Source organism: Rhinoderma darwinii, chromosome 2, assembly GCF_050947455.1.
Source record: "Rhinoderma darwinii isolate aRhiDar2 chromosome 2, aRhiDar2.hap1, whole genome shotgun sequence".
In the NCBI taxonomy this organism is placed as follows: domain Eukaryota; kingdom Metazoa; phylum Chordata; class Amphibia; order Anura; family Rhinodermatidae; genus Rhinoderma; species Rhinoderma darwinii.
Window position 1 is genome coordinate 18,714,790 of NC_134688.1, and position 24,088 is coordinate 18,738,877.

Below are 24,088 nucleotides of genomic sequence, written 5' to 3' on the forward strand. Positions count from 1 at the left end.
ATACTTTTTACACTATATTTGTTTGTATGTTTATATGTATACATTTATATATATAATAATAGAAATAAAATAATGTTGTTACACATATTTATATTTATGTAATGTCATGTAACTATCACTTTATGAGTTGGTGTTATGAGTATATGCATTAATTTAATTTATTCTTGATTGTTATTTATTATCATTTTTTCATATATCCTGTTTGATTGTTGTCCTTTTGTGTATTCGTATTTGAGTGAGAAATGTTATTCATTCATTTTTTATAACATACTTTCATATGTATTGTAGAGGACGTATAGGTCATTCACTTCTATTATGTACTCAGGTTTTGTTTGTGGCGAGCCTTTTTAAATCTATGTAAGACATGGTGGTTCCGGATTGATATAGGGATTTGTCTTATTGACTAAATCTAGATGTTGATTCATGCCGGCGTTGATGTGTTTGGGCGTTGTCATGGTTACCCGTCTGTTACCAGGATATACTGCACGGTCACTAATGGGATTGAGGGGCGTGACCCGCTCCTTTCTTATGGGTGAACCGCATCACTCCCACGGCTGACACGCATCGTTGCGCGCCATGGTATTGACGGCGCAACGCTGGTTACTTCATTGGGAGTGGTTTTTCCTGCTTCACATCATTGGTTATTTGCCTCCGTGTTCATAGTATTTAAACTTCAGCTGTCAATGTAGTAGCACACCTCCTGACGAAGGTTGCGAAACGCGCGTCGAGGTGCTCGGTGTCCAGGTGTATAATTTCCTCCCTCATGTCCTCTGCAGGTATAGTCCATTCCATTACTAATTGTAGTTGACATTCCTCTATTTTTGACTTAGTGCTCCATGTTTCACTCATATCATTGCATTTTTTTCACTGGAGCGACCTGTTATTGCAGCACTATTCATATCAGTTCCCTGGTGCTCTGATGCTGCCATTGCATGTAGATACACATATTTGTTCTCCCATCCTTTTTTAAGGGTACATGCTTTTCTGTATGAGGACCTCTGATTTGATACAATCATATTTACCATCTTTTTTCATTCATCATATTATACCTGGCATATATTTTATGATATTTTAATTGTCTATAGTATATACTTTTTGTATCTCTATTTTTGTATTTATGTGTAATAAATTATTTGTTATGATAAAATAAAATTATTTTGACAAAATAATATTATATCAAGATTTTTCTTTGGTTTAATGAATATGGATATGTGATTTCTTGAGCATGATATATTGGCTAAGCAAATATATATATAGGTTATTATGCCATAATACATGACCTGACAATATTTTCAAACATTCCCTTGTATTTTTTTCAAATGCGGTAAAACGGCGCACACTATATGCTAATTACTCATTAAAGGGTCATGGGTCAGTGCCGCTATCCTGAAGAGTCTCCAAGCCCACCTTTCCATGCTTAATTGAGATCCCCCTGGGTGTTATACATCACTAGCAGCCTCCTCCAACTTTCTAAGATGCGCCATTGCCTTGTACTCCTTGGGCACGCACTGTACAGCGAGTTGAACTATGCCAGGAGAGTACAAGGCAACGGCGCATCTGCAAGAGTTGGAGGAGGCTGCTAGTGATGTAGAACAGCCAGGGCGATGTCAATCAAGGCAGCAGAAAAGCTAGAATCAGCCCTGACTATGTGGATAAAAGTTTTGGGACACACCACTTAACCCCTTCCCACCGCAGCCCTTTTTCTGATTTTATTTTTCGTTTTTTCCTCCCCACCTTCCAAAAGCCATAACGTCTTTATTTTTCCATTGATATAGTACTCTCAGGGCTTGATTTTTGCGGGACGAGTTGTAGTTATTCGTAACACCATTTATTTTGCCATATAATGTACTAGGAAACGTGAAAAAAATTACTTGTGGGGTAGAAAATGAAAAAAATCAGCGATTCCTCCATGTTTTTTTGCGCCGTTTTTACGGAATTCACTGTGCAATTAAAACATGATAACTTTATTCTCTGGGTCAATACGACTACGGCGATACCAAATATATATTGTTTTTTCTATATTTTACTACTTTTACAAGTAAAAACCTAATTGTAAAAAAGAAAATTTATTTTGTGTCGCCAAATTCCGAGAGCCAGAACTATTTTATTTTTCCGTAGATTAAGTGGTATGAGGGCTTCTTTTTTGCGGGCTAAGCTGTAGTTTTTAATAATACCATTTTGGTGTACATGCGATGGTTTGATCACTTTTTATTTAATTTTTTGTGGGAGATTAGGTGACCAAAAAATAGAGATTCTGGCGTTTACAATTTTTTTTTACGCCGTTCACCGTGCGGGTTAAACAATGATATATTGTAAAAGTTCAGAGTTTTACGGACGCGGCAATACCAATTATGTTTATTTATTTCTTTTATTTTTTATTTATTTTTTTACACAAAAAAAATACTTTATTTAACTAATTTTTACTTTATTTATTAGTCCCCCTAGAGGACTTCAACCAGCGATCATTAGATCGCTTGCACGATTTACTGCAATACTAATGTATTGCAGTATAATGTGATTCTGACAGGCCGGAGGCAGGGCTTAATAGGTGTACAAAGATGGCGGACCTGGGGGCGTTCATTAGGCCCCCAGGCAGCCGTAGCAACCATCGCCCCCCGCGATTGCGTTGCGGGGGCGCGATGAGCTGTTAGAGGGGGTCGCCCCCCTCCTACTAATGATTTAAATGCTGCAGTCTCTGTTGACCGCGGCATTTAACGAGTTAAACTAGCGTGATCGCGCTCGAGCGTGATGCCGCTAGCTACTCTGAGGTGTCGGTTGTAACAAACAGCCAACACCGGCATCGTATGAAGCGGGTTCACTCCGTGAGCCCGCTCCATACTTTCCCTACCCGACTTTGGCGTATGGATACGTCAAATGTCGGGAAGAGGTTAATCATTGAATTCAGGTGTTTCATTCAATCCATTGCCACAGGTGTATAACATCCAGCACTTGCCATGCAGTCTCCTTTTTAAACATTTATAAAAGAATGGGTCGTCGTAAAGACCTCACTGAATTCCAGTGCGGTTCTGTAATAGGACTTCACCGCTGTACCACGATAGTTCATGAAATTTTTTTCCTCCTAGATATTCCACCGTCAACTGTGAGTGATATTATTGTAAAGTGGAAGGAACCGCAGCAACTCAGCCACGAAGTGCAGACCACGTAACGTTACAGAGCGGGTGCTGAGGAACAAGTGCATAAAAGTCGTCTGTGGACAGGTCATAAATATTGTTAATAGGAAAAATACTTTAACATCAGCATGAAAACTGTGCCCCCGTAGCTTCATGGCGTGGTCGAATTAAGTGGTATAAAGCACGCCGCCACTGGACCCAGGAGCAGTGGAAATGTATTCTGTGGAGTGACGGTCTAATGGTCTGGGTTTGGTGAATGCCGGAAGAACGTTACCTGCCTGACTGCATTGTGCCAACTATAAAGTTTGGTGGACTAGAGATAACGCTATGGGGTTGTTTTTCAGGGGTTGGCCTAGGCGGCTCAGTTCCAGTGAAGGGAAATCTTAATTTTTCATCATACAGAGACATTTTGGACAATCGTGGCTTCTAACTTTGTGGGAACAGTTTGGGGTTCGGCCATTTTATGTTTCAGAATGACTGTGCCCCAGTGCACAAGGTCCATAAAGACATGGCTGGTTGGCTGGTTGGTTGGTTCGTTGGTTGGCTGGTTGGTTGGCTGGTTGGTTGGTTGGTTGTTTGGTTGGCTGGTTGGTTGGCTGGTTGGTTGGTTTGGAGAGTTTGGTGTGGAAGAACTTGACTGGCCGCACAGAGTCCTGACCTCAACCCTATCCAACACCTTTGGTATGAACTAGAACGGAGATTACAAGCCAGGTCCCCTCCCCCAACATCAGTGTCTGACCTCACAAATGTTCTTCTGGATGAATGGGCAAACATTCCCACAGACTCTCCACAATCTTGTAGAAAGTCCCCAGAAGAGTGGAAGATGTTTTATCTGCAAAGGGACCAACTCCATATTAATGTCTGTGGATTTAGGCTACATTCACATGAGCTTGTCAGATTCACACGTGTGAAAAACGCGTGCGAATCTGGTCCGAGTGTGTTGCGTTATGCATCAGTGTGCTTTGCGTGTGTCATGTGTTTTTCACGCACTCGCAAAGCACATCTTTTTATTTTTTAATGACCACACACCACACATGGATGTGCATTTGTGCAGTGTGTGGTTTTTACACACCCATTGACTTCAATGGGCGCGTAGATGCGTGAAAACGCACCAATATTAGACATGCAGTGACTTTCACGCAGTGGACTCTTGCCTCGTGAAAACTCACGCATCTGTGAATAGTCCCATTAATATCAATGGGTCCGTGTGCTGTGCGTTATTTCCATGCGCAGCACACATACGGGATGGGATGTCAGTGTAATGTGTAGGTTTCCCAATACTTTGTCCATATAGTGTATTTCCATATGCTTGTGTAGAACTTGCAGTGGTGTTCAGTAAAGATCAACTGTTCAAACTTGACTTGTATTAAAGACGAATCACTCGAGTAACCCCATGTTACACACACATACACCTCCAGGCCTTCTTGTCCGGCTGCCAGGAAGAGGGAAGATGGCGGACAGGCACAACAATGGTGGTGAGTAGACTACAGGTAGTTGTTTTTTTTTAGAGTTTTTGTTATCCCTGACAGTGGAGAGGCTTTTCAGGAAACGTTCCTGGATACTTGAGACATAATTTCGACTTTTATTCTTTCCTGGCACTCAAGTAGATAAAGTGCATCATTGAGACTGAATAGAATTCTTTCTGATGAACACAACGTGGTTTTTAGCTACTTTTCAGCAACTGCAAAAAGTCAACTCATGACTTTCCTTTTAGTGTAAAAATCTATCATATTATCATGACGTGCTGGGGAGATGAGACAGTGATCTACGTAGGGTGGCCTCGTATGAAAGGAGGACTGACTGGCGTTTAATTTTTTTTCTCAGTACTTACATAATTCATAACAGTTCTTGGATCGAACCTGGTTGTTTCCAGACTTTTAAAGGAACACTCTAGAGATAACACAATTTTTCCTGGAGTGTTCCTTTAACTCCAATAAACTACAATGGCGATAGCCGCCTATATGCATGGCCACCTCATCTCCTACTCTCTGGCGTGCAAATCGGAGAGAAGTCCCCAAATATGGCGGTCCTGGAAATGGAACACCTGCCTGTGGTATCACCTGTGGACACGTCTCAGATGGGAATACCCATTTAAGGGCTTATTCTGGGTAAAAGTGACACATTTTGTTATGTCTAGTGGGAGGCTTGAGGGGACAGGGATTCAAAGAGAAAGTCCCAGACATGCACTTCCCCTTCAGCCCTGCACTAAGCATAACCCACATATAGTTTTGCCTGGATTGCTCCTCTAAGTTGTGTATTGAACTCAGACAGCCACACATTGCCCCCTAAAGGAATGCCAGCCACAAAGTGCCCCCAAAAACAGTGCCAGACACAGAATACATCATTAGTATTTACCTGTCCCCAGAGCTGTAGTTAGGTTTTCCTTCACCCTGCAGTCACAATTAAGATTGACAGTAACACATAAACAGTACCGTTATACTCACAGACCAGACCTTAAAATAAATTAAGACCCTAGACCAGACCCCAAAAATAATCCAGACCCCAAACCAGACTCCAAAATTAATTCAGACCCCAGACCAGACCCCTAAATTATTTTCAGACCTCAGACCCCTATATTAATTCAGACACCTAAATCAGACCCTAGATCCGATTAAAAAATTCAGACCCCCGGATTAGACCCCAAACCTGACCCCTAAATTAATTTCCGACCCCAGAACGGAACCCCTATATATATATTTAGACCCCCTGTATTATTATCGAACGCTTATTAATATTTTATTTGTCTGATCTGGGGTCTCAAAAGTTATAGGGTTTGAGGATACAAATGTAGTCCTAAAGTAATTTTGGGGCAAGTCCACCACTGATGGAAGGAGGTTCTGGAAATGTTGAGGCCCCTTTAATAGCTAAATATATTAAGCATCTTAATACAATGCATTGATGGCCCATGAGGGCCCTCGTAAAGTAATTTAATTTCTTCTTCTGATAAAGACTAGGTACACTAACCCTGCTGCATCTAAAATAAAAATGGAAGTATTTTTGCAAAACATATTGATTAAAACATCCGACCATTTTGTGTATACGGCTCCCGGTGTGTAGTGTGATCCTGCAGTCATTTGTTACTCTCTATTATCAGCCTTCTCTCCTACTGTCTTTAGGTTAGCAAGAACAAGGCAGAGGGAGTGGAGTAACCCATTGTAGCCTGTAACCATAGCGATATATAGGTCCCCATAGTAGCTGTAGACACAAAACAGTAGGACATGTTTTATCAAAGAGGGTGATTATAGAACTTAAACTCTTAACGCATTATCACGTAACTGTACATAACAGGGGTTAAGGAGTTGTATGGAGCGGGCTCACGGGCTGACCTCGCTTCATACTGAGCGTGTGTCAACTTTATGTTACAGCCGACACCACACTGCATCCGGCGGAGACAAAGACAACTTTGAATCTGCCTATTTAACACCTTAGATGCCGCGGTCAAAAGCGACCGCAGCATCCAAGCGGCTAGAAAGAGGGGATGGCACCCTCTGACATGCCATTAACCTCCTGGACACGATCATGGGGTGCCGATCATTGTTATGTCAGCCTGAGGGCCTAAAGAAGACCTACACCGATATAATGCAATACATTAGTAAATTAGAGCCTCATTTTTCAAATCTGACATGGTGGTAATAACTTCATAATGCTTTTACCTATCCAAGCGATTTTGAGATTGCTTTCTCATGACACATTGGACTTTATGTTACTGGCAGAATTTGCTCGATACATTCAGTATTTAATTGTGAAAAACACCAAGATTTAGCGAAAAATTTCAAAAATTACCATTTTTCTAAATTTTTATGTATCTGCTTGTAAGACAGGCAGTTATACCACACAAAATTGTTGCTAATTAACATCCCCCATATGTCTACTTTAGATTGGCATTGTTTTTTTAACATCCTTTTATTTTTCTAGGACGTTACAAGGCTTAGAACTTTAGAAGAAATTTCTCACATTTTCTTGAAAATTTTAAAAGGCTATTTTTTCAGTGACCAGTTCAGTTGTGAAGCGGGTTTTATGGCCTTATATATTAGAAACCCCCATAAAACACCCAATTTTAAAAACTTTTATTCAACACAGCATTTAGAAAGTTTCTTAACCCTTTAGATGTTTCACAGGAATTAAAGCAAATTAGAGGTGACATTTACAAATTTCATTTTTTTTTTGCAGAAATTTCTTTTTTCTCATTTTCACAAAGACCAAAGGAGAAAAAGCACTGCAACATTTGTAAAGCAATTTCTCCCGAGTAAAACAATACCCCACATGTGGTCATAAACGGCTGTTTGGACATACAGCAGGGCTCAGAAGGGAAAGAGCGTTATTTGGCTTTTGGAGATCACATTTAGCAGGCATGGTTTGCGGAGGCCATGTCACATTTACAATGCCCCTGTGGGGACAAAATAGAGAAAACGCCAAAAAAGTTACTCCATTAGGAAGCTACACCCCTTCCAGAATCCATCTAGGGGTGTACTGAGCATTTTGAACCCAAGGTGTTTCATAGATTTGATTAGAATTGGGCTGTGAAAATAAAAACAATCCTTTTTCTTCAATAAGACGTAGCTTTTCATTTTTCATTTTCTCAACAAATAAAGGGAAAAAAAGTACCCCAACACTTGTAAAGCAACTTCTCCTGTGTACGTCAGTACCCCATATGTGCTCATAAACTGATGTTTGGGCACAGAGTAGGGCTCAGAAGGGAAGGAGCGCCATTTGGCTTTTGGAGCACAGATTTTGCTGGATTGGTTTCTGGTCGCTATGTCGCATTTGCAAAGCCCCTGTGGGACCAAAACAGTAGAAACCCCCAGAAGTGACCCCATTTTGGAAACTACACCCCTCAAGGTATTCACCTAGGGGCGTAGTGGGCATGTTAACCCCGCAGGTGTTTTGAAGAAATTAGTGTGCACTCGATGTTGCAGAGTGATTTTTTCCATAGATATGCTAATATGTGGTGTCCAGCTTGTGCCTCAATAACAAGACAACTCTCCAATTATTGTGCTGTGTTTCCTGGTTTTAGAAACACCCTACATGTGGCCCTAATCTTTTGCCTGGACATTCAACAGGACTCAGGAGTGAAAGAGTACCATGTAAAATTGAGGCCTAATTTGGCAATTTACAAAGTATTGGTTCACAATTGCAGAGCTCTGATGTGAAATAATAAAAGAAACCCCTGAGACGTGACCCCATTTTGGAAACTACACCCCTTAAGGGATTTATTAAGGGGTGTAGTGAGTATTTTCACACCATAGGTCTTTTCCATAAATGATTGCGCTGCGGATGGTGCAAAGTAAAAATTAAATTTTTCCCTAGATATGCCAGTGGCAAATATGTCGTGCCCAGCTTGTGCCACTGGAGACACACACCACAAGAATTGTTAAAAGGGTTCTCCCGGGTATGGCAAAGTCATAGATATAGAAATAAACTGCTGTTTGGGCACGCTGTAGGGCTCAAAAGGGAGGGAGCGCCATTTGGCTTTTGGAGAGCAGATTTTGCTTGGTAGTAGTTTTGTTTGAGTATTGCTGGTATTTCAGTTTATAATGTGGGGGTACATGTAAGCTGGGCAGAGTACATCAGGGGCATAGTCAGGTGGTATAATAATGGGCTAATAAAACAGTAAAATAATCCATAGATGTGTGTTACGCTGTGACACAATCCTTTCTGCACAGGCCGGTGTCGCACTGATAAATGTCCTTCCTTATCCCCCTTTTGGTCCACGCACCTTTGCAGTTTGGGGAATTTTGCTGGGAAGTCTTGTCCTGGTATAATACGGGTGCCCTCGCTTCCAGCGGATATGTTTGGGCCCTCCCCTTCCTGGTTCCCTCATTTTGGGGCCTTGATAATTCGCCTCTTGAAACAGAAGAAATGTTCCCCTCGGGCCGGCACAACTGCATATTTTTTTATTTCCTGACTTATTGGAGCCTTAACTTATTTTATTTTTTCATAGACGTAGTGGTATGAGGGCTGTTTTTTGCGGGATTAGCTGTAGTTTTTATTGGTACCATTTTGGGGTAAATGCAACTTTTTTATCACTTTTTATCCTATTTTTTGGGAGGCAAGGTGACAAAAAACAGCAATTCTGGCATCCTTTTTAGTTCTTTTTATACAGCGTTCACCACGCATAATAAATTACATGTTACCTTCATTCTGCGGATCAGTACAATTCCGGCAATACCAAATTTATAGCACTTTTTTATGTTTTACAACTTTTTGCACAATAAAATTACTTTTGTAAAAAGGATGTATTTTTTCGCCGTAATGTAAGAGCCATAACTTTTGCATTTTTTTCATCGACGGAGCTGTATGAGGGCTTGTGTTTTGTGAGATGAGTTATAGTTTTTAGAGGTACCATTTTTGGATACATGCGACATTTTGATCACTTTTTATTTCAATTTTTTTTAAGACAAAGTGACCCAAAAAAACAGCAATTCTGGCATTATTTCTAGTTCGTAACATAATATTTTTATAGTCCAGGTCGTTACGGTCAAAGCAATACCAGATATGTATGGCTTTATTATTTTTTCAATAATAAATGACTTGATAAGGGAAAAAGGGCGATAGTGTTTTATTTTATTACTTGAAACTTTTATTTTCTTTTTTACACTTTTTATTTACACTTTTCTTTAGTCCCATTAGGGGACTTGAAGCTCCAACCCTTTGATTGATGTTCTAATACAGAGAACTTCCTATGTAGTGCAATGTATTAGAACTGTCAGTAGTTCACTGACAGCAAGCCGTTCAGGCTCACCCTCTGATCGGGTCCTAATCAGCTTCCGTAATGGCAGAAAGGAGGCCTTTTAGGCCCTGCTTCCGAGCGGGGCATAGGAGTCTTCCGTTACTGGCAGACCGGGAGGCCAGTATTAGGAGGTGGCTAAAAACCCCTCACATGCTGCAATCTCTGTTGAACACAGCATCTGAGGGATTAATTGGCCAGATCGGAGGCTAGCTCCGGTCCTGGCCGTTACATCGGGGTGCCAGCTGTAACACACCCGCGCCGCGATAGTACGCTCAGGCCATGGTCAATTCAAGGGCCTGTCGCCTTCCCAAACCATGCAGGCAGACCTGCAGGATCTGCGAGCGCGACAGGATCAACTTCATGTGGCAGTAGATTCCATGGCACAGCAGCTTGGGGCGCAAGCTGCTTCCTTTTCTGCTCCTGTTCAAGTTCCTGCGATTGAACCTCCTGTTACACCTACTGGAAGCTCTGGTTCTGATCCTCGGTTCTCGCTGCCACTGCCACCTCGTTTGCATGGAGACGCAAGCGCGTGCAGGGGATTTCTTAACCAGTGTCATATCCACTTCACCCTGCACGCCAGAGCTTTCACCCTGCACACCAGAGCTTTTCCTTCAGACGGAGCAAGTATTGCTTTCATTATCTTCTTATTTGCCGGAAAGGCCGTGGCATGGGCGAACCCAATCTGGGAACGACAGGTGCCCGAGACTCAAGACTTCCAGGGGTTCGTGCAGTTATTTCATACAGTGTTCGAGGAGCCGGGACGAGTCTCGTCAGCAGCCACTGCTATGCTGAACCTTCGACAGCGAGTCGTCTCCGTGGGCGAGTACACCATCCAGTTTGGGACCCTGGCAGGAGAATTGTCCTGATACAACGAGGCGTTGGTAGATTCCTTCTGGCATGGCCTTTCACCAGAGATCAAGGATGAACTTGCTGTCCGGGATCTACCATCTACCTTGGACAACCTGATTCTACTTGCTACTCTAGTGGACATAAGGCTCAAGGAAAGATCTCAAAAGGTTCGACAAGAGAGACGGCTTCCTAGACTGGCTCCCAATTTTAAGCAACATCTATTGCCTTCTTCTACTGCTCCACCCGAGGTTCCTATGCAGGTGTACCGGCTTAAACTCTCAGTCCAGGAGAAGCAGTGCAGACACACCTCTGGACTCTGCTTATATTGCGGCCTCGCTGTCCATGTCGTGCGTCTGTGTCGCCAGAAGCCAAAAAACCCAGACGCCTAGGATAACCCAGGGCGATACAGCATTTAATAGAGAACTCTCCTCCAAACAGTTCATTACTATGACCATCGTCACAGGCGAGAGTCCCCATCCGGTCTCTGCCTACCTGGACTCTGGCTCCGCAGCCAATTTCATCTGCCAAGACCTTGTGGACCTGCTTCATTTGCCTACTGTTCTGCTGGAAAGGCCGTTCATCATTGCCTCGGTAGATGTACTGCCACTGCCTGATCCTATTTTGTCCGTGACCAAGCCGCTGAGGCTTCAAGTGGGAGCTCTCCAGTCTGAGCTCATCTCCCTGTTTATCCTGCCCAAAGCCGTCAACCACATGCTGCTGGGTTTGCCTTGGCTCCGTCTACACGCCCCAGTCCTGGATTGGAACTCTGGAGAGGTTCTGCAGTGGGGTCCCAAGTGTCTCGGTCGCTGTCTGGGGCATACCCATCCGCCTCAGTCTTCTTCACATCAGTCATTGGCAGGGTTACCTTCTTGTTACTCTCTGTTCTCAGATGTCTTCGACAAGAAGAAGGCAGAGACGTTGCCACCACATCGAGCATATGATTGTCATATCGACTTGGTTCCTGATTCATCCCCTCCTCGCGGTAGAGTATACCCTCTCTCCTTACCTGAAACCCAGTCTATGTCGGCCTACATCAAGGAGAATTTGGAGAGGGGCCTCATACGTAAATCCTCCTCCCCGGCCGGATGGCCGGGGATGGATCCCTTCGGAACTGCATTGACTACCGGGGCATCAACCAGATCACGGTGAAAAACAGGTACCCATTGCCTTTAATTTTTTAACTGTTTGACCGCATACGGGGGGTAAAAACTTTTTATAAGCTAGACCTGCGGGGGGCCTATAATCTAAACCGGATTCGCCAGGATGACAACTGGAAGACTGCATTTAATACACTTGATGGGCACTATGAATACCTGGTCATGCCCTTCGGCCTGGGTAACGCCCCAGCGGTGTTTCAAGAATTTGTCAATTACATTTTTCATGATCTCGTCTGTGTTGTGGTGTATCTCAATGACATTTAGATTTTTTCCCCAGATCCTGTAACTCATCAGAGTCATGTCCGCCAGGTGTTGCTTCTATTAAGGGAGAATCATCTTTATGCCAAGCTGGAGAAGTGCATGTTTGAAAAAAGTCTCTACCCTTCCTGGGTTATATCATCTCCGATCAGGGTCTCAAAATGGACCCTTAGAAGGTAAAGGCTGTTCTGGAATGGCCACGCCCTCAAGGCTTAAGCCCATACAACGCTTCCTGGGATTCGCCAACTTCTACCGGCTGTTCATCCCCAACTTCTCCTCATTGACAGCTCCCATCTCTACCCTTACCAAAAAGGGCATGAATGCCAAAGTGTGGACTCCGGAAGCAGAAGCTGCATTTAAAACCTTAAAAAGGTCCTTCACGTCAGCCTCTATTCTTCATCCCCCTGATGTATCGCTACAGTATTCGTTAGAGGTGGACGCTTCCTCTGTTGGTGCTGGTGCACTTTTGTTCCAGAGGGGTTCGAAAGGCAAGACTATGGTATGTGGCTACCATTCTAAACTGTTTTCTCCCACAGAGCGCAACTACTCCTTTGGGGATCGGGAGTTACTGGCCATCAAACTGGTCCTACAGGAGTGGAGACACCTACTAGAAGGCGCAGCTCATCCTATCAAGGTCTTCACGGACCACAGGAACCTGACCTATCTTCAGACGGCTCAACGGCTGAATCCTCGTCAAGCCAGGTGGTCAATTTTCTTTGCTCGGTTCCCGGTTCGAACTCCACTAACGACCTGCCGACAAGAATGTGAGGGCCCATGCCTTGTCCAGTTAATTTGAGACAGAGGACACTGTGGAGTCCCCATAGAATATTATCAATCCTTCCTGTATCCTCTCTGTTAACCCTCTGCAAGTTAGAGACATTATGTCTGGCAGACAGAGGAAGAATCCTTCGCTGCGGTCACAGTTCCAAGCTGGCAGGTCACGCGGGTGCCTGAAAGACCCGATACCTAATTGACAGTCAGTTCTGGTGGCCAACGCTGCCCAAAGACGTCATGGACTTTGTCTCCTCTTGTACGGTATGCACAGCAAATAAAGTTGCCCACTCCAGACTAGCTGGTCTGCTCCAACCACACTGCCTGTGCCCGATGCGTCTTGGCAACATGTTACAATGGACTTCGTCACGGATCTGCCTCCCTCTGCTGGATGCAGCGTGATCTGGGTGGTGGTGGATCGGCTTGCCTCTGCACGTTGTCTCGGATCGAGGGGTCCAGTTCACCTCGAAGTTCTGGAGAGCACTCTGCGGTCTCCTCGGTGTAAAGTTGGACTTCTTCTCGGTCTACCATCCCCAGTCCAATGGTCAAGTCGAAAGGGTTAACCACATTATGGAGAAATATCTGCGGCGCTTTGTCTCCAGGAGGCATTATGACTGGGTGCGGCTGCTCCCATGGGCTGAGTTCACCTATAATAACCAAGCTAGTGAGTCCACCACCTCCAGTCCATTCTTCATTGTCTACGGCCAACATCCTCGAATACCTCTTCCTGTCTCTACTATGTCCCAGGTGCCTGCAGCTGACTCTACCTTCAGGGACTTTCTGCAGATATGGCAACAAACCCGATCTGCTATTCTGCTGGCGGTGGACCGCATGAAGAGAAAGGCAGACACTAGAAGACGAGAGCCTCCTCAGTTTCTTCCAGGTACGAAGGTCTGGCTGTCTTCCAGGAATATCCGACTGAGGGTGCCCTCTTGCAAATTTGCTCCCAGGTTCCTCGGACCCTTCGAGATTCTGCTACAAATGAATCCTGTGTCTTACAAACTTCGGCTGCCTCCTACCCTCAAGATCCCTAGCTCCTTCCATGTCTCCCTGCTGAAGTCCGTGGTCCTGAACCGCTACTCCAGGACTCTTAGTTCCGCAGTGGTTCCTGGTGGCTCGTCAGGTACTTTCGAAGTAAGGGAGATCCTGGCCACCAAGAAAGTGGGAGGAAGGACGTTTCATTTGGTGGATTGGAAGGGATTTGGTCCAGAATACAGGTCTTGGGTGCCAGAGGAGAACATCGATGCTCCTGTCCTCATGAGGAAGTTTCTCTCCCGCTCTAGTCCCAAGAAGAGGGGGCGTAAGAGAGGGGATACTGTAACGGCTATGGCCCATTGTTCTGACTTACCCTCTGACGGCCACGGCCATGGACGTGTGAGTGCTCGACAGCATCTCCCTCATGAGATTGTTCTGTGACTGTCTCCTGCATGGTGCGCATGCCCGCACATGCACGGCCTTGAAGGATCAGTGCGCGCATAATTACAGGAAGTCTGCAATCAGTCCAGAATGCTGCTGGATTATAAAAAGGGCTCTGCCCTCTTGATCTTCGCCTGAGCGTTATTGTGTACCTAAAGTTTGTCTTGCAAATGGTCTCCTAGTGTTTTCCATTTCCCAGTGTTACCCGTTCCTGCTGCCTGTACCCTGTATCCCATGCTACCGTGCCTCTGTGCCATTTAGAGTTGAAGTCGAGATGTGTCTTCTGCTGCCTCTACTGCGTCCCACCCCGCCGGGTGTCTGTCTACTGCCGGAGCCTTATCTTCAGCCTGAATCATCGCTACTGTCTACATTGGCTCAGGTACCCTTCCTGGACTATAGACTTTGTATTGTACCTGTTTGGCCAGCTGCTATTCCGCTATGCGGTACGGCCCAGTGGGTCCACACCCCGCACCATGACAGTGGGGAGTGTCTCTTTACTGCCTTCCAATACAAGTCTATAAAGAGGAGAGGGTGAGAAGGCGAAGGGAGCAAAAACAGAGTGATTGCGTCAGACAGATACCCTGAACTTGCAATTTATGGAGAGGAGAGGGAGAGCAAGAAAAGGAAGAAGAGAAAGAGACACAGACATGCTGTCCATAAAAGTTTATTGAGGGGGAGCAGGAGGAGGGAACAGAGAAAGAGAGTGAGTCAGACACAGATATGCTACGAAAACTATGTAGAGAAGAGGGGAGAGCAGGATCAGAGTGAGAAAGACCAGACATGCTGCAGCTGCTGGTAAGATTTCTATGTCACCACATTGCTGGATTCTCATCTACACTGCTCATTAATGCTATATAATCTCCTCCATGCTGCTGCAGCTTCCATATATATATATATATATATATATATATATAGCACACAAGAAGACAGCAGCACTCACATAGGAATAATCGACCAGGTGCCAGGCAAAAACGTCCCGATCCTCGGACGTATAATAATGTATAGCAAAAGAAAATTTGCAGCACTCCAACATGAAAAAAATGGTGGTTTATTCAATCCAAAATAACAGCAACGTTTCAATCCTACAATAGGATCTTTATCAAGGCTTGATAAAGATCCTATTGTAGGATTGAAACGTTGCTGTTATTTTGGATTGAATAAACCACCATTTTTTTCATGTTGGAGTGCTGCAAATTTTCTTTTGCTATATATATATATATATATATATATATATATATAGTAGTATATGTGATAGATAGTGATAGTACAGCAGGATTCTCCTCCTCTCTGTGTGCATTGTATAGAAGCCATAATAGGCATTAGGCTCTTCCCACTTGCTCATAGACAACTGAGAATTAGCGATATAGCCTGTAAAAGGGAAAACTGCTAAATAATGCAGAATACAAGTCATGTAATGGCCAGAAATAGTATTATTCCTCGTGTACACACATACAGCAGCTTATTCTGAAAGTCATCTGACTTTTGTATTTTGAGTGGAGTTGGTATTTAATATGTATCCTATGAAATCAAGCCCTAAAGGGTTAAAGACCCCTTCAGTTTTGAATGGCATAGTCCTGTTACCACCTGTGTCAGGATTGAGAACAATAAGGGATAGGCCACATGTAGGGGCCACGTATCAGCCGAAATGCTATTTTACCACAAAATGGCGCGGTTTTCAACTTGATTGTAATAGACATGCGGTTTTATGGGGAAAAATTCTGTTTATCTGCTAAACTATGCGGCTATTAATAATCAAGGATCATTGTAATAGTCTGTAATTTCACATCTACTTATGGCCTTTTTCGGCTCTCATTAGCGCTCAATTATTCAGCTCCTGCTGGTTTTCATTGAGTCCGGGTGTCAGAAGCGGAACTAGATTTGGTCGTGTTCTGAAAATGACTAGGACTCATTTAGTGCTGAAGACAATTCATGGGATGATGTTTGCACTTGACTAAAAGTATTAAAAGTAATAAAAATGCAACAATCCTCAATACGCTATAAATTGAAGGCAATGACCGAGTGATGGAGCTGGTACAATACTGTTCGGACTAGTTATAATTGGTGCAATATATAAATCTAAACTAAATTAAATTTCCTTAATCTTTCGTATATGATTAGAAAAAGATAGTTTTAGAAAAAGCACCACTCTTCTCTTCGGGATGTGTCTGGTATTACAGTTTGGCCACATTCACTTGAATACCCATCACAACCCATGAACAGAAGTGGAGCTGTTCCTTAAAGCATACCTTACCTTTCAGGTGGCTTTTCAGAATAAGCTATCATATGTGTGTACATGAGGAATAACACTATTTCTGGCCATTATATGACGTGTATGCTGCATTATTTAGCAGTTTTCCTCTCTGCAGGCTCTATCTCTAATACTCAGTTCTCTCTGAGCTAGTGGGTGGAGCCTAACTGCTATCATGTCTTCTATATATAGCAAACATAGAAGAAAAGAATCCTGATCTACTATCTCTATGTTTCACTAAAATATAGAAGCTGCAGCAGCATGGAGAACATTATACAGCAGTATTGAGCAGTGTAGCTGAGAATCCAGCACTAGGGGAGATATAAATCTCACTAGAATCTGCAGCACATCTGTGTGTATCTTTCTCACTCTGCTCCCCCTCCCCTCTTTGTAGATTTCTATTGTCAGCAGTGTCTGTGTCTATCTCACTCTGCTCCCTCCTCTTGCTCCCTCGTCCTCTCTCCATATACTTCTGTTACCAGAGTCTGTGTCTGTTTCCCCGATATACTCTCTGCTCCCTCCTCCTGCTCTCCCCTCCCCTCTCCATAGACTTCTATAGTCATAGTACCTCTCCCTAGACTTCTATGGGAAGCGTTTTTTTGTTTACTCGCTCTCTGCGCCCCCCACTGAGTAAGACCGCCTACTTGACTCCTAACCTCAAAATAAGCAGGGATGTAAATGATTAAATCTATGAGGGGAAAAGCTTCAGTATAATTTGCGACTTTTGTCCTATCAACGCCACAATCACCACTTTGCAAAAAGGGGGTCTGACTTTGCATGAGGGGGTGGGACACAGCAGTCCAACAAATTTACTATCATCTACGCCAGAAAATTATAGTTGTGTCATGACCTTGTATGAGCCGCCGCAAAATAACGGAGCCTGAGGGGACCAGTAGTGGAGAAGAGGAGCGGTGAGGTGAGTATACTTAGTTTTATTTTATGTCCAATGTGAGCTCGGTGGATGACTCACGGCCGCAGTCATTGTGCGATATGGCCAGCGGGAAGATGCAATAAATTTAATAGGATTGCACCTCACTCTGCCCCTATGTATCAATCAGCCGGAGAGTCCAGTGCATGAAGCCTCTTAATTAGAATAAAACCCATGTACGAGACTCTCCAGGGGCCGAGACAACTGTACCGCCCGGTGTACACGCTGCTCCTTTCCACGCCCGATGTCAGATAGGCGGAACAACTGATTTGGAGGGACACTTCTGGGTATATTATCTTTCCTCACTAGCGGCTTTGCACAGCTGTAAACATAATATTTTCTGTCAGCCTCATCCGTAAATATATTTTGTACAGCAACTTGATGCTTTTACTTACATATTTCTGTCATTAAGTGATGTGATAAACAAGCGCGTTCTTCTTATTCCCTAATTGACACATTTCTAATTTCTTTCTAACAGGAAAAATAAGAAACACGTCTCTTTACCATATGGGAGCAGCAGAACTGTTTGTGTAGCAATAAATGGAGCAGGACGAACGAAAAAAAAATACAAAAATTCTTGAAATTGTTTACTTTTTCTTTTTTTTTTAAATTAAATCAGACTCCTTTTATTAAAAGTTAACTAAACGTTTGACAAACTTCTGACATGTCATAGTGACATGTCAGAAGTTTTGATTGGTGGGGGTCCGAGCACGGAGACCCCCACCAATCGCTGAAACGAAGCAGCTGAAGCTCTCGTGTGAGCGCTCAGCCGCTTCGTGTCTGTTCGGCTCTCTCTGTGGATAGGGGATACATGTCTTTTGTTTAATGGCAGAGCGGGGAGATACCTCCCCGCTCTGCCGTAGTGTTCAGTGGCGTCCTGCTGTAGCAGCCATAGCGGCTGCTAGCGGAGCCTGCGGCCATGGTGGGTGCCCGTGCCGGCGGGCGACACGGGCCCCCTCATGCCGCGGGCCCCATAGCAGCCGCTACTGCTGCTACGGCGGTAGTTACGCCACTGCCCCCGAGAGTGGGCGTGGTAGGAGTTAAGCGCTGGCCAAGCACCCGGCAGCTGCTGGCGAGGCTGAGTCTCGTCATGGGACACACCCCGAGCCCCTCTCTGGCCACACAACAGAACGCCCTCAGTGTGACGTTGACAGCACAACGCACGCTGAGGAACGCCCACTGCCTGCTCCACACGGGGGATATTTAAACCACAGACGTAAACAGTTCAGTTAGCGCCAAAAATAAGCGGAAATCCGCCATACTGATGACAGCGCCGAACATCTGGATACACCACGACCAGTGGGAACAAGGTAAGACTGTAATAGTCTTATACTTACTGCAGTGCTTTCACCCAGTCGCCTCTGGGAGTTGTTAGAAAGCAACATACACACCATATATTACCTGACTTGTTCATGTAGACAGTTTGAACGGGTGTTACTTCTATTTGTTAGCACACCAGCAGCCTTCAGCAAATAAGTACATGGGATATTTGATCTCTAACAGACTCATTAGGTTAGCAAAGCTACTATGCGTTCTCTGCCCGCTTGACTCTAGAATATCGGTGTGCTGTACAGTTATTATACCCACAGAACATCCATTGTACAATGTTTTCTCTGTTATCATGTTTCTTTCCTTAAATACTGGGTCCAGATATTTCGTATTTATTTATAAAAAAAAGCATCTACAGAATCTTTCACCAATGTATATTCTTCTGCCATTTGGGACATGTGCAGCATGGAATATTAAGATGGATATGCTCGATTATCAAATTGTACCATGTATTTACTAGACCTCTGTGAGACATTCTATCCTGTACCATACGTTTGACCATATCGGGTTGTTGTGCCAAGGATTAGGATGTCATCCATCCATACTAGACCCTGTTCTTGTTTTAACTTTATTATTTACGTCTGTTGTTCTAATTTTTTATTTTTTTTCTCATTTATGTCATGGTATATGCTACACTTATTATTTATGTATGTATATGATGGTAATATACTTACGTGTATTGTTCTGTACACCTATAGTGCCTGACGAAGGTCCCTTGACTGAAACGTTGCATGCACCAAACCCCTGGCATCTAATGCAATAAATTCAAAGAATTTAAAACCAACGATTGTGTGCCGAATACTTTTATAATACGATTGGGTTGGGACCCTATTCGTGCACCTCCTCTGGTCTAGTGCACTCTGAACCAATCTCTACCAATAGACTTTATAGTCATGGCCTTTTGGCATACATTTAGCATGCATTGAATAGAAGACTATGCTTTTCAATACAACGGTATACAAAAAAAGTATACTGCGCCTTATGTTTTTTTTTTTTTTAATGTATGCAATTGTTGCAGACACACATATATGTTTGTCCACAAGTTTGTCCTGTGTATCAATGGCATAACCAGGACAGATTTTAATCACTGGAAGTCAACAATGAAGGCTCCTATACAATAACATAATGCAGAGATCTTGAAATCCGTGAGGAATTGATACAGAAAGGATATTACAGAACTGTGTAACTTTTCATTATACAATGAATAAACTTTATTTGCTAAAACTGTTATATCCAATTAAGTCGTTTATATTTTACAAATGCATTGATAGCTTTTACTTGTAATACCTAGCTTGGCCACAAGGAGTGCTGTAATGAAAACATTTTTTTATGAGTTAAGATAAAATACTGACACATGTGCAGTACAATGCTCTACAGCCCCACCAGGTGGTAGAAATAGAAAGTGCGGTAATTTATATTTCTTCAGTATCTTCTTTGTAACTGTTTTCAGAAATCTGCCGTTGCCATGAAGATTGATAAAAAAACAAACAGTGGGGTACAAAGGACCGGGGGTTTGCCCTGTCTTAATCGTGATGATCTCTGAAATAAGCTTGTTTATTGGCAGCCACCACTAGAGGGAACTTACCGAATTTGCATTTGTGCAGCTCCTATCAACTTTAATGGGACCTTTAGAAATCTGTAAGGAGGGAGTGCCCCCTAGGGGCAGCTGTAGGCAGCCATAATTTTATCGTGTAACTAACTCTATAGATGTGTGAAGGGGAGAATGGGATTTTGAGCTCGGTTTTAGACAAATATTATCACATTATCCAGTACCAAATTTTGGACCTATTTAAATAACATACTGTAATTAATAGGGATTCAATCCAATAGATAACGACCGGTGCCATTTACCGATTCTCGTTTCAGGGTTCTCTTTATCTCTGGGCGCAGTCGCACACAACGTGCTATTACTGGCCGGTATAAGGACCCGGTGTGCGGTGGCACATAGACGCAAAGAGGAGCAGTAAGTAAATGGAGGTGTCCGGTCTGGTCCACGTTGCATTTATTGTGGCACTTACCATGCTGCTTGGTATTAGATTTGGATAATATACTGTGCCACCTCGCCAGTGTGTTACCGTCTGCACTATGCTTTTGTGGTGTTGGCGGTGGACCGAGTGTTAGTCAGCACTATGCATGTGTTATTTGCTTACTATGTGTAATATAAATCTGCCCATCTCCCTGCCATATGGGTAGGGGGTAGTCTTTGTCTATACCAGGGGAGACATGTATATACAAGTGCATTCAATTGTATTTTTAATGTTAAAAATGCAAATTATAGTAGAAACTTAAAGGAAAAAGCAACTGATTCAATATCCTTAAAGCGGAAATGTCTGGTTTAGTAAATAATTACTATTCCTCATAAAATCCCAGTTCTGGGGCATCTTTTCTTAGAACTGTGCATTGTGCCATTCCTCTGTTATTCCTCCTATAAATCTATGAATAAATTGACAACCAGATGTTACCATTTTCCTTGTCAAAGGGGCGTATCCCTACACAGTCTGAGACTGTCAGCACTGATTGGATAGTGTCACACTGTGTAGGGACACACCCCCAACTGGTAACACCCAGTTGTCAATTTATTCATAAATTTGTAGGAAGAATAAGAGAGGAACGGTACAACATTGAGTGCTAAGAAAAGATGCTCCAGGAATGTTATTTCATGGGGAGTACAAGTATTTACTAAAACAGACATGTCAGAAAAGGTGACAGGTCCTCCTTAAAAATCATTGTCCCCTTTTTTAGATGACCGTCCATAGACAAGCTGGTGACTTACCACAGACTGATTAAAATGGATTGTCCACAGCACTGGTGTCTACACGGATCTAAGTGTTCGGGCTCAGCTCTACTACCATAACATTTTGCTGCCTGGACTTCTGTTTTACATCCCTCCCAAGTGTCCTATATAAAGTCCTGGATTTCAGTCTCTACTCTGCCAACCTGAATGTCACTTCACCCGTCCTGCTGGGAGTAGCATCAGATCTCAGAAACATGCAGTATTGTAAATATCACATTATTATTTTTTATCAACTGTAGCCAGCAGAGGGCAGAATAACTCTCCCGTGCAATGAAGGATTCATGAAGCAATGAGAAGGCTGAGGTAAAGGGTTAATGGCTCTGTGAGGGCACTGTGGGCCCTTTAATGTATTATTTATCTTGGCAATGTTTGGCTGAGAGATACAGTAGTCACGGCCCCACTCCTAGATATGTACAGTATGTTGTGAATGAACTACAAAGCATATAGGTTCTGCTCAAGAAGATCTTCAAGACCCCGCGTCTATTAGTCTAGAGCAGGTACAAAGAGTGTTTCTTGCTCTGGAGGACCCTGCATGTCCAAGCATTACAAGGACAGCCTATTAATTTCAATGGAATCGGTGTAATGCTCCATTTCTCCTGTGGTGGCGCTGCAGGTAAATTAAACACTTGCTGAGAGTTTCTATCACAGATCATAGCTGATCACTGTAGGTTCCAGCATCAGGATACCCTGTAAACAAAAAGGAAATGTCCAAAGCAAATAACCCCTTGGGGTTTTGCAATATCCTGTGAATTTTTCCAATACGTAAACCATTTTTATTGAAAACGATGAAAAAACAATACACTATAAATAAAAGAAAAGCTAAAGTACTCCTGGAGGGGATATCAAATGAAATGTATGTCCTTCATTCAACCTGTTTATTCTCCTCGATTGATGATACGGACTTATCTTCTTAAGACACCAGGAGCCTTGGAGTTCACACTTGAAAGTGGAGATTTATTTGTTTAGCTACAGTGAATAAAAAAAAATATCAATCACAAGAAGAATAAATGTTCCTTCACAAAGATTTAAAGGGGTTGTGAAGGAGAAACATTGATGGTATATCACGAAGATAAGCCTTTAATGTCGGATCGGTGGGGGTCCGTCTACTGTGACCTTCACTGATCGCTAGAACAGTATGGTAGTGATGCTAGAAAAGCGTTTCCTTTTGGATCTTTTCTACTTTCTCTGGAGGCCACGTGATTGTCCCGCCACTATAGTCAATGGCCAGCCATGCCGCATCCAGAGAAATCCAACAGGAGATAAAGTGGCATAGAGCATTTCTAGCAGCGCTGCCACTTCTTTCTAGCGATTGGATTCCGATGATTGGACATTAATGCCATATCTTCAAAATTTGCCTTCAATGTTCTTCCTGAGACAACCCCTTTCATTTAGATTGAACCTTTCTTTATATTTCTTTTCGACTTTCTTCTAGACACTTTTTGGTTTATTTTTTTGGTAAAACTAAAGCATTGTGTAATGTTCATAAAAAAGCAATAACCACAAATACAACTTAATTTTGCACTTCTTTTGTTGATTGTTTTGTTTGTATAGAAGGTCTATATCTATGTAGATCCAAACCCCACAATTACCCCCATTCTATAGCCAGATTTGAACATGGGATATGGCTTCTGAGCAACATATAACAAGTCTGACAATCATTCATTAAGACTCTATTTCAGTTTGTCTTGGAGCATTGGTGTCGTTGACTGCACCAATGATTGGTCAACCTTTGACGTTGATTTATGAGACAATAACTATACTTGCGCCTTAGCTCAAGATAGGTTGAGTTAGTCGAGAACATTGTTTTCGACAGTAGTCAAGTATGGCTGAAGTTGAAACAACTCAATGTAGATCCATCTTCGTCAATAATCCTCAGGACACTTGTTCCACAGGTAAAAATGTTTGAGTAGACATTGGACTGTTTAGGCCATTCATCAAAAAAGACCACTTCTGAGCTACACCATGTTAGATCCTTCTTCAACACATGTCCTTTAGACAGTTACAATACTTGCTCTTCCGATCAAGATGAGTCAAGTCAATCGCACCATTACAGTGGTCAAATATGGCAACAGCAATATCAGCCGATTGGAGATCGGTCTTTAACAAGGATCCATTAAGACTGTCACTATACTTGCTCTTCAGATCGAGATGGGTCAAGTCTTCTCACTGGGACAACCTGTGTGGCTTTGCAGCATCCAGAACATATGTACTTCAGAAAACAAAGATATGCACTACCAGAAATCACCACAGTCACAATAATTATTACGGTTGCACCGAAGGCTGGTGAAACGGTGTCCTCTAGAAAAGACTGGAGACCACCATTTGTTGTTAGGACTGGTGTTTGTGTGTGGTCATCTGTAAAAATATAATAAAATAAAAAAATCATAAGAAGAGTTAATATATCTTCTAGAACATTATCTACAACATAAAACATAATACAGTGCAAGAGAAAAGTACAACCAACCAACCAATATAAT

The 24,088-nt window shown here is 43.0% G+C and overlaps 1 long non-coding RNA gene across 2 annotated transcripts in view; it reads right to left on the reverse strand.

Moving 5' to 3' along the window:
* Positions 1-19,860: 19,860 nt before the first annotated feature.
* Positions 19,861-24,088, reverse strand: part of LOC142742042 (uncharacterized) — a 171,654-nt gene continuing 167,426 nt past the window's right edge. For both annotated transcript variants that reach the window (XR_012881269.1, XR_012881270.1), the window contains exon 3: positions 19,861-23,966. This is a non-coding gene — a long non-coding RNA (uncharacterized LOC142742042). The remainder of the gene's footprint in view (positions 23,967-24,088) is intronic.